Consider the following 12,617-nt stretch of genomic DNA (forward strand, 5'->3'; position numbering starts at 1 on the left):
GTGGAAGAGAATACTTAAACCTCAATTTCAAGAGTTTCTTGAGGGAGTGTGATAGTGTATCATAACTTACTCCTTCTGGAACACCTCAATGGAATAGAGATTCTGAGAGGAGAAATCGTACCTTGTTGGACATAGTACGATCGATGATGAGTCAAGCGGATCTTCCATTCAGTTTCTAGGGTTATGCTCTAGAAACGGCTGTATATACACTTAACCAAATTATGACTAAAGCGGTTCAAAAGACTCCATATGAGATATGGACTGTTAAACGTCATAACATGTCATTTATGAAAAATTGGGGATGTGAAGCGGTTATAAAATGTTTAGCCTCTGACAAGCTTGGACCAAAATTAGATATATGCTATTTCATGGGATACCCAAGTGAGACTAGGGTATATTATTTATAATACTTCTGAAAACAAAGTGTTTGTTGCTCGGGCTGCTGTATTTTTTGAGGGAGAACTACTTTCTAAGAAAATCAGTGGGAGGACAATACATCTCGATGAAGATCGAGAACCACATGATAACATTGAACCATAGTTTGAATAAGATTAGTATGTACATCAAAATGTTGAAAGTAATCCCGTCCACAAAACACAGGTTATTCGTAGATCTAGCAGGATTCACCATGAGCCCGGGAGAAATTATAATTTTTTTTTTGACTCAAGATGGTGATGTGATGCTTATGGATAATGATAAGCCTCTCACCTTCCAAGTTGCTATGAACAATTCAGACTCCGAGAGATGGCTAGAGTCCATGAAATCCGATATGGAATACATGTATCAAAATAAAGTATTGACTTTAGTTGATTCACTCGAAGGGGTAAAACCTATAGGGTGCAAGTGGGTTTTCAAGAAGAAAACTGACAGGGATGGTAAAGTACAGACCTATAAGACGTGACTAGTGGAAAAAAGTTTCAAACAAATTCATGGTATAGACTATGATGAGACTTTTTCACCGGTTACTATGGTCAAGTCCATCAGGATTTTGTTAGCAATAGTTGCTTACTTTGACTATGAGATTTGGCAAATGGATGTCAAAACTGCTTTCTTATATGGGAGCCTTGAAGATGATCTATATATGATACAACCTGAGGGTTTTTTCGATCCAAAGTTTGCTAAGATAGTTTGTAAGTTGCTTCTATCTATTTATAGATTGAAGCAAGCTTCAAGGAGAATGGATATTCATTTTGATGAAACGGTCAAAGAGTTTGGCTTTATTCAAAATAAAGATGAACCATGTGTTTACAAGAAGGTTAGTGGGAGTCATGTGACATTCCTAGTATTATATGTAGATGACATATAACAAATAAGGAATGTCATACCTTCTCTACAAGCCGTCAAAACTTGTTTGAAATATAGTTTCTCGGTGAAAGACTTAGGCGATGCTACCTATATATTAGGGATCAAGCTCTATAGAGATAGATTGAAATGATTAATCGACCTAGTCGGAGTACATACATTGATAAAGTATTACATCATTTTATGATACAAGAGACAAAGAAATGATATGTTTCGATGTCTCATGGGATAGTGATCTCAAAAGATAATTTCCCCCTAAATCATTAGATGATAATGGCCGTTTGAGAAAGTTCCAGATGTGTCAGCAATTGGATCTATAATGTGTACAATGATATGTATTTATCATGATGTTTCGTATGCTTTGAGCATGACGATCAGATACCAGTCTAATCCAGGTGAGGGTCACTTGATAGTTTTCAAGAATATTCTTAAGTACTTAAAGAGGACTAATGATTTATTTTTTGTATATGGAGAAGATAGGGAACTGGTTGTAGAGGGTTACACTAATACTAGTTTCTTAACCTAATTTTTGGATAGACAAGGATGATTATGTGTCTATGTTTGGTTTGTATTTTGTCTAAATATAAGTTATGTTAGCTGGAATAGTTCACAGTAAGAACATTGACGATTCTATAATGGAAGCTAAGTATATTGATACTTTTTGAAACATCCAAGGAGACTGTTTAGCCATGTCCTTAGGCGATATCACCTTATTAATGAGATTAATGATCAAGGAGATATAATTGTAAAGTGCATAGTAATGATAATGTTGCAGACCCACTGACTAAGGCTTTATCGCAGTAGAAGCACGATGGTCATACTAGTTCCATGAGTATTAGATATATGTGTGATTGGCTCTAGTGCAAGTGGGAGATTGTTAGTGTTTGTGCCCTAAAGACAACACTATGATGTTTTAGTTAAAGACATTTGGATTATTAATATTTATGTTCTATCAATTATTCCCTTTATAATTTATTAATTCTTAATTTACTGCGATATAAATGTTAGATTAATAAATGTCCTTAAAATATGATATGCAATTCTATATCTCTAAGTACGTGACTTAGAAAAGAGATTACGAGAATAATATCAATATTCCTAAAGGTCCCTAGTCGAGTATTATTATTAAGGGACAATAATAATGCATTAAGACTAGTGTGTTTGTTGACTGATGATCACATCTCATTGATCATAGGCATAGTGATACTAAAGTCAAAGACACAGGCAGATGTACATGTACATGGTGCTGGACAGACCCAATGTGAGATTCTACATGTCTGTTGTGTCATAAGTAATTCTCACAGTAATAATGATATAATGGTCCTTAGACCTGAAGTCATTATATTTCTATACGAGAATTAATATACATTGATTCCATTAAAAGTTATCCTTGACCGGGTAATGATAAAAGTGGACATTGGGTATATTATGAATCGTATGAGAAATATAAATGATCCAGATGGGATTTAACCCTCCTATTTTAGGAGTGATATTATTGGCCTCTTGTGTGAGCTAGACTATGAAATGCGTGGCCACGCTCAAATGTTGATTTGATATGATGGTCTACTCATTGATCAAGGAAACTTGGATTAAACTATGATGAGGATGACACATTACAAGCCTCTAGTTTAATCTATAATATTTGGTTAAAGGGATTATATTACATTATACATTATTCACGAAAGGTTTAATCGATCACCGATTCAATTATTATTACTTGGGTAGCAATGATGTATTACTAGATGCCGCTCATTGTTTAAGATTTTAAATTAGATTTAAAATTCGTTGCCTATGTAATAATAACCTATAGGGTCACACAATAAGGATGCTTAAGATTATTTACTTTAAATTGGATTTAAATTTTATTAAAGTAATTTGAATTATTTATAATATTACTTAAGTATGACTTAATTAATTAGATAAATATTGATATTCGAATTTACTAATATCAATTATGAAATTAATTTGTTAAATAATTAAGTGTGATTTAATTATTATACAAATAGGAATTTCAAATTAATAATAACTCCTAATTAGTTAAGAGTTATAATTCTTATTATACTCTTTATATAATATCTCTTGTGTGGCTGATTTGGCGTGCAAGACTTTTACTAAAACCCTAGCCACCAAGAAAGAAGATGGAGAGAGCAAGAAGAAACGAGTTTGTGCTACTACACATCCAATCCTTCAGTTCAAGCATTCGTGTGGATACCGATAGAGTGTATATCGCGAGAGCGTGATGCGTGGTGATTGAACAAGCTTTGGGTCTCCATTAGTCAACCAATTTGTAAAGCTTCTTAAGGTAAACAATCTGATCTACAGATTAAATATCTATTTTTCGCATGGATCCTGCGGTGGGTTTCGAAAATTCTGCTTTTTCATGTTTTTAATTACTGTTTCCGTTGCATTTATGTGCTCTAAACCCTTCAACAAAATCATTTCTAAAACTAACATGCAAGAATTTATATGAATATATATAAAGTAAAACATGTCATGCAAGAGTTTAAACTAACATGCAAGACTAAAACTATAGAGATCATTGACATGCAAGAGCTTAAACCAAGATTTATGCTTTGAAAACATGATTTTTACACTAAAACTTTTGAATGCAAATAAGGCAACTAAAATTGGTTCCATTCGGCTCCTTAAAAAGCCATTGACAAATGGTGAGGAGGGAAATGTTGGGAGTACAATTACTTCACCAACTATAACCTTCTCTAAAAATGGTGTAACTCATGGTTTGGGCCTTAAATTCATAAGAACCAAGGCCTTTCACTTCAGTTATGGAATCATCTCTAACACACAACACTTAAACACTCAAACTTTCATATAAAACATATATGAATGGGTTGGACAAGGATTAGAGAGTTGTATTACATAAAAATCTTGAGGAATTGAATAAAAAATGGAGGGAATGGTGTGTGTGTATGTTTGGCCGAGAGGGAGAGAAGAGAGGGGAGAGGGAGAAAAGAAAGTGAGTTGGTTGAGTGGAGTGATCACAAATGATTTTATTTGACAACTTGGTAAGTTTTTATGTGCTAATTTAGGTAGTGGGGTTGGAAAGTACGAGGTTAACCTTCCACTATACTAAACAAACTATGCATGCAAGGCTAGTCTAGTAATTTGGCTAGTAGAATAAATGTTAGGAGGGTTGGAAATGACATTAGTGTCCCTCTCTCCTTTTGGATGATCAAATGCATACATGGGAAATTTAGTAATCCACAAATTTTTATTCACATTTCTAAATATCATTTAAAAGAATGACTTTTATAAATCAAAATATAATTCCATAAATTACAAGAATTATACCATAAAATAACTTGGAATTTTAGACATTTTACGAGATCACTTTTATAATTTTAAAAGAAAATATATTTTTGGAAAGTAATTATCATCAATAACTAATATCTTTAAAATCACACACGAACTTCCAGATAAAACACTTCGCTTATCGATTTATAATATTATGTTATACTTGGTCACATAAACATTTAATTGGAACATATTCATGCAAGTCTTTAGTAGTTGACTGCTTTGAAGATTATTGTGTGATGAATTATTGATTTCCTCGTATGGTTGTGCTTATTATTCTTTGATGCGTAGCTTACATCTAAGTTGTATTGTTAATCTCTATTGAATGTGAAAGTGGAGATAGAGGTATAGGTTTATGGATGTTTTGACATGCATGATTCGTAGTGTGATTTTAACCATGTTACCCTACTCTATGTGATCTTAATAGATTACTTGCTATTAAACCATTATGTTTTCAAATCTTATAGATATATAGGGTCTAAACATAATTGGTGTCTGCCCAGTTTCTATCTAATTTGTGGATGCTGAATGGTTGGGTATACGTAAATCGAAAGGTAGCGTGTACTAATTTCGCGTTATCCGATTAGTTTTCATAACCATCACATACAAATATTAAAGGCATCAACTCTGAATGAAGTATTTAATGAAGTTAGGATCCCATATTTTATTTTTAATAAGTAATTCGATTTTAATCACTTATCTAGTTAATTCTTAGTATTGATAATTTATTCTTAGTTAGTTAAATTAGATAATCAAACATAACTTTGATACTTGTCTTAGCAGTGAATAATAATCATACATTGTTGCATAAGTGCATTTTCTGAATTATACTTGTGTCTATGGGAACGAATTTAACTTAATCTTATATTACTTGTGACCGTTTATGCTTGCGTGATTTAGTACAAATAAATTTTCGGCGCCGCTGCCGGGGACTCGGTGTTAAATATAGTTTATGTGCTTGTCATCAGTGGTCGTTAAAGTTCACTGACTTAGATTAGTTTTCTTACCAACTTTGCTTTGTTTTATGTATTCAGGTACGTGAGTGAGCGTGTATGTGAACACGTTCTCAAACTCGTAAGGATACACTGGCAGAAGAAGAAACTGAAGTGAATATAGTAACGGGAGATCTAGCAACAGCAATGAATGCATTGAAGGATTATTCCCAGCCAAAAATTAATGACATTCAATCTAGCATTGTCGGACCAACCATTGCAGCTAATACCTTTGAAATCAAGCCTAGCACGATTCAAATGGTACATAATTCAGTCCAGTTTAAGGGTGCTGCAACGGAAGATCCCAATATGCACATCAGGAATTCAGCGAGATTTGCACTTTCAAGTTCAACGGTGTGTCGGAAGATGCTGTGAAATTGAAACTTTTCCCATTTTCTATGAGGGATAAAGCTAAAGGCTGGTTGTACTCTTTACCAGCAGGTTCTATGGTGACATGGGAGGATCTTGCTCAGAAATTTCTCAATAAATTCTTCCCTATGGCAAAAACAACAACAATCAGGAACGCTCTTACTCAATTTGCACAACAGTCAGGAGAATCTTTATGTGAAGCTTGAGAGCGATACAAGGAGATTCTTAGGAAGTGTCCTCATCATGGAATGCCCGATTGGATGGTGATCAATTACTTCTATAATGGGATGGGAGCACAATCACGACTAATGCTAGATGCAGCATCAGGTGGAGCCTTATTGGCTAAGAGCTACCAGGAAACTTATGAGCTAATTGAGATGATGGCTACTAATGAATATCAGAATCCAACTCAGAGATTACCATAAGGGAAAGTAACAGGAATTCTGGAAGTGGATGCAGCTACAGCTATAGCGGCTCAGTTGAAGGCTTTGACTCAGAAGGTGGATTATCTGACCAACTATGGAGTTAAGCATGTGGAAAATGTTTGTGAGCTTTGTGCGGGAGCACATGAGATGAATCAATATGCCATATCTAGTGAATTAGCGCAGTTTGTGAGCAATTTTTTGAGACCACAACAACCGGCTCTAACCACATATCATCCTAATAACAGAAATCATCCTAATTTCAGCTGGAGCAACAATCAAAATGGTATGCAACAACCACAACAACCTTATCAGCAGTTTCAGGGTCAGCAGTATGGAGCTAGGCCATTCAATCCTTCCGATTTTCAGCAATAGTATGCTCCAAGACAACAAATGTAACCTCCAATATTCCAATAATAGTCTCATGCAAATACGGGGCAGTCTTCTACTAAAAAATCTGAATTGGAAGAATTGAGGGTGATGTATAAAAGCCAAGAGGTTTTGATCAAAACCTTGGAGAATCAGATAGGTCAAATTACAAATGCGTTACTGAATAGACCAGAAGGAACTTTTTCTAGTGATACAGAGGCTAATCCAGGTAAGAAGGAAGTCAAAGAACAGGTGAAAGTAGTTACTTTGAGATCTGAAAAAGTCACGAATAATCAAAAATCAGTAGTTGAATAAGACGTAAAGGTTCAGAATCAGGATCTAGAACGCGCCCGCGCCCTCCATAACGCGCCCGCGCCCCTCCCTGATGCAGACAAGGAAAATCCTGAGTTAACAGTTGATCAGAGGGATGGCGAAGCAGGAAAGAGCAAAAATTCTGCTGAAACTCTACTCTGGGGTAGAATATAGAGAGAAAACGGGTTTATCCTCCTCCGCTTTATCCAAAAAGTCTTCAGAAGTAGAAGTTGGACAAACAGTTTGCCAAGTTTCTTGAGGTTTTCAAGAAATTGTTTATTAACATACCTTTTGCGGAAGCTCTAGAACAGATGCCGAGCTATGCTAAGTTCTTGAAGGATATTCTATCTCAGAAATTAAAACTTGAGGAGTTGGAAACCGTTGCTTTATTGGAAGAGTGCAGTGTTGTTCTGCAACAGAAATTGCCTTCTAAACTTAAGGATCTGGGAAGTTTCACAATACCATTGCACTATTGGCAAGTGCCTGTGTGACTTGGGAGCTAGTATCAATCTGATGCCATTATCTGTCTTTATGCAAATTGGTCTTCCTGATCCAAAACCTACAAACATCTCCTTACAGCTGGTTGATCGGTCAATCACATATCCGAGAGGTATAGTGGAAAATGTCTTGGTTAAAGTGGATAAGCTTATTTTCCCTGCTGATTTTGTTATTCTAGACTTTGAGAAGGATAAGAAGATTCCCATTATTTTGAGAAGACCATTCTTAGCTACAGGCCTACTTTGATCGATGTGCAAAAAGGAGAGCTTACAATGAGGGTACACGACCAAAATGTCACTTTTAATGTGTTCAATACAATGCAATTCCTAATAGATGAAGAGGAGTGTTTAAAAGTGGATCTGGTCGATTCAATGATTTTTAAGATGGAGGAATGGTCAGGAGGAGTTCCCCATGCCAAAGGTTTGGGTTACATTATGGATGACGTAGAGGGAGGTGGTTTTCAGCCTCATGTGCCTACAACAGCTACAACGGGTCCATCTCGTTCAGATCGAGATGTTGATAAGTCTGGTCTCAATGATGTGTAGTGTAGACATCTGTCCATCCATATTAATGCCATGCATGACATCAACCTTTATTAGGCAGAGGATTTGACTCAAGCTCTGGGTAGTGCTTTTTGAGCTACTAGTGTTGAGGTTAACTGGCTTGTGTTTGGAGCTTACACCATTTATCCGCCACCTGATTCTCCACCCGAGGAGGGTGATCTTGCTGACAGTTAGGTATGTTCTTTGCTATCCTTGTTATTACCTTCAATGGGGATATTGAATATTTTAAGTTTGGGATGATGATTTGAGGATTAGTAGTAGTAGAGTTTATGTTCATATTGGAATCATATTGTCTGTGTAGTGGTAGTATCATTCATATTATTGCATGACTGTTTCATGTAGATCATAAATGTTTGCATTTTTTTATATATTTTATGTGAGTCCATTTAGTTGCATTTGCATAACATATTTCATGATCTCGTAGGATGAAACTATTTTTATTTGGTAGGTCGATGTTGATTTGGGTGTGGTCATGATGAATAGAGGGTTGATTTAAGTTCTTATGAATTGACTTGCATGTTTCAGAAACAAAATCTTTACACAGTCTTATTGTTTGCTTTTGGACTAAATCAGGTCATACTTATTTGGTTGTTGAGATTTAATCGCCTGTTTATATTTAGAATGTTCTTTATTCCCTTGATAGCATAGGAGTACTAAAATATAAGTTTGGGGGAAACCAGGGATTTCTTGCTAGTGGCTAATAAAAGTTAGGCGTCAAAAGGCTTGTAGCTCTTCATATTTTATGAGTAGTCTAGGGATGGATGTGATGGAGTGAAACACACTCATTTCAAATTATTAGTATGCTTTGAAAAAAATAAGAAAAAAAGAAAGTTATGTTAGTATGTGAGTATGCAGAATTGACCACGGGTGAGCTCTTTAATACTCGAGCAATTAAGTTCTAGGGGACTTTGTGCCTAGTGACTTAAGGCTTCTCCGGTCTGAGATCCACTAACCTAACGCTCGCTACATGAGTATTATTGCATAAGTCTTTAGGGGCCTCATCCATTGCACGGTCAAATAAGCATGTGCGTTATGTTATGTGTCGTTGTTTGGTTAGTAATTTGGCATGAATCCTTGTCTAACTCGAATGACGATGGATGTGTCTTTCAGTTATGAAGTGTTTAGCCTTCATTCTATTTATAAACTTGTGATTGTTTTGGCGAAGGATGAGTTATGGTTTTGGTCTAGTGTTGGGAGTATATTTGAGGTGCATAGCACGCAACAACGTTTCTGTTCTTGTAATGTTAGTATACGAGGATTTAGTCGAGCTCTGTTTGGAATTATTGCATTCTCTAAGATATTTGTTTGTTGAATTAGTTATGGTTAATCCAAGGGGATCTTTTCATTTTTATTTAGTTGCATTCATGCATTGCATTTGTAGGTGTCAAGTCTGTTTATGCTTGAGGACAAGCATCGGTTGAAGTTTGGGGGTATGATAATTGGATTTTATATGTACTTAGAACGCTTTGTCTCGTCTTAAGTTGATCATTTGACCTCAAGTATGTGGTATTTTTGATGTTTTTATTGAGTTATGCAGAGCTACAAGCTGGAGGCAGGAAATCATTTTTCCATGATTATCTGGTGGTTTTGAACTCAGGAAATGAAGGACAGGAGATTGCAAGAGAAGCGGAGTGAAAAGAAGAAAGAAAGCAGAAAATCAGCATTTCTGCAGAAGTTCAGGCACACACGCGCTACATATGGCGCGCATGTGCTACTCCGAATATTAAAAATCCCGTTTTTGTTCTATTTTGGGAAGTTGGGGCAGTTAAGGCAACCCGAGGCGTATAAATTCACTGGTTATCAATCAAAAAGGTGACATTATTTTTGGGAAGAATTCAAGACACAATTGGAGAGCACGAGACGACTAAGAAAAAGACCTAGATCTACATTTTTTTGTATTCTTCTAATTAGGCGATACTTTTGGATGCTCATTTTCAGTTTTATTTTCTAAACCTTAATACCTCTAGTATATTCTTTTATTATTCAGATCTTGTTTACTATCATGTTTTCACTTGATCCTATGATGACGAGTCGTTCGATTATGAACTAATCGTTGTCATGGGATTCTAACAGATTTATCTATGGATTTTAGTAGTTAATTGCTTTAAAGATTATTGTGTGATGAATTATTGATTTCTTCATATGGTTGTCCTTATTCTTCTTGGATGCATAGCGAACATCTAAGTTGTATTATTAATCTCTATTGAATGCGAAAGTGGATATAGAGATTTAGAACTTGCCATGCTAGCATAAGTTTATGGATGTTTTAACATGCATGATTCGTAGTGTGATTTTAACCATCTTACGCTACCCTATGTGACCTTAATGGATAACTTGCTCTTAAACCGTTATATTTTCAAATCTTATAGATATATAGGGTCAAAACATAATTGGTATCTGCCCAATTTCTATCTAATTTGTGGATGCTGAGTGGTTGGGTATACGTAAATCAAAAGGTAACGTGTACTAATTTCGTGTTATCCGATTAGTTGTCATAACCATCACATACAAAGATTAATGCATCAACTCTGAATGAAGTATTTATTGAAATTAGGATCCCATATTTTATTTCTCATAAGTAATTCGAGTTTAATCACTTAGTTAATTAATTCTTAGTATTGATAATTTATTCTTAGTTAGTTAAATTAGATAATCAAACACAACTTTGATACTTGTCTTAGCATTGAATAATAATCATATATTGTTGCATAAGTGTATATTCTGAATTATACCAGTCTCTATGGGAACGAACTTAACTAATCTTATATTACTTGTGACCGCGTACACTTGTGTGATTTAGTGCGAACATTTGTCCAGTTCATCTTGGCTTGATCTTGCACTCCTCAAACAGCATTTATAGACTTTTCATTTCAGTGATAAAACGGTTTCTTGATCGATAATCTAGAATCTTTAAGTTGGTTATATTATGTAAATTTGAGGTGTTATCGAGATCTTCATTACTGTGTAGAGTTGTCTCATATAAATATGTAGAATGACTTATCGATATCTCTAGTTCTCTATATATGCAGTTTGGCTTGTCGACATCTCCACTTCTATACATGCAGTTTTGACTTGTCGACATCTCCACTTCTCTACATGTAATTTTGACTTGTCGACATCTCTACTCCTCTACATGCAGTTTTGATTTTTTGACATATCCACTTCTCTACATGCAGTTTTGAATTGTCGATATCTCTACTTTTCTATATGCAGTTTTGACTTGTCGACATCTTCACTTCTCTATATGCCCTTGACTTCTCTACAAGTAGAATGACATCTCTACAAATATAATGACTTCTCGATAGACATATCTGTACATCTTGATCTGTGGTTTATCGATATGTGACTTAGAACATCTTTCCAAAAAAACATTATTCAATTTTAAGATTCTACACTTCTCTCTGAGGAATGATCAGGTTTGATCTTCTATCAGAGTTTATTCCTTAGCTTGATGGTTGCTCATATAAAAAGTCTAATCTCCTTAACATTTTTACAGACTCAGGAGATACAATTATGAAATACAAGAAGATTAACATACAACTGAATCTTAGGGTTGTCAAAGTGACTTAGTCTTGTTATGTAGATGCATGTCTTGCACATATACTTAACTATTTAGTGTTTAAAAACTTATCACTCTAAAATTGTTTAGTTTTCTTTATTAATTATTATTAAGAGACGCATAAGTCAATAACACAATAAGCTTGTTTAAAAGTTTTTTTTAGGACTAATGTTTTCTTATTATAAGCTTAATTACCTTATATAAAATACATATCTTATTCTTAAATTAATATCTTCTTAACTTAAGAGAATAGAATATATAATTTTTATATTTGATTCTAAACTTGGCTCAAATAAAGATTTTAATCTGTTTAGAACTAAGGGCGATAAAATATGGTACGACCCAAAACTGCCTTGAAAAGTACGAATTAGACTTGTGGTGTTTGAATTTCAGGTAGGGTAAAACTTTACCAAAAAATATAGAATCATTTTCGGCTTGACCCAAAATTCCCAAACCCGTCATGTTTATTTAAATAATTAAAAATTTATGATATATACGTATGTACATGTCTATTTAAATTTTATACACATTTAACAGTTTATTTTGTTACTTTTCTATTTTTCATGTTAATTTGGCATAACATTTTATTTTTGTAATTTTGTAAATTAAAACCTGTTAATTTTAGTATTATTGGTTTTTCTAAATTTCGAGTTATGCGGTCCGAGTATGACACGACTCATTTAATTCATGACAAACATGTCAGTTTCAGGTAACTCGAATTCCTACAATGTTAGGTTCGTGTCATAATTTTCCGGGTCAGATAGAGTCGGGTCGAGTTCAAATTAGGCTAAAAAAATCAAGTAAATCCACCCGACATGAACCCGACCTAAAACCCGAAATTTCCAACCCTAATTTTTAACTATATGATCTTAATTTTAAAAGATAATTAATGAGTCCACAAACAAGAGTTACTTTGATC

The 12,617-nt window shown here is 34.5% G+C and overlaps 1 non-coding gene across 1 annotated transcript; it reads right to left on the reverse strand.

Moving 5' to 3' along the window:
- Positions 1 to 6,118: 6,118 nt before the first annotated feature.
- LOC141722345 (small nucleolar RNA R71) lies at positions 6,119 to 6,225 on the reverse strand. The gene has a single exon (XR_012575365.1). It is a non-coding gene; the product is annotated as a small nucleolar RNA R71 (small nucleolar RNA).
- Between the last annotated feature and the right edge of the window lie 6,392 nt (positions 6,226 to 12,617).

The sequence above is a fragment of the Apium graveolens genome, chromosome 4 (assembly GCF_009905375.1).
Source record: "Apium graveolens cultivar Ventura chromosome 4, ASM990537v1, whole genome shotgun sequence".
Classification (NCBI taxonomy): domain Eukaryota; kingdom Viridiplantae; phylum Streptophyta; class Magnoliopsida; order Apiales; family Apiaceae; genus Apium; species Apium graveolens.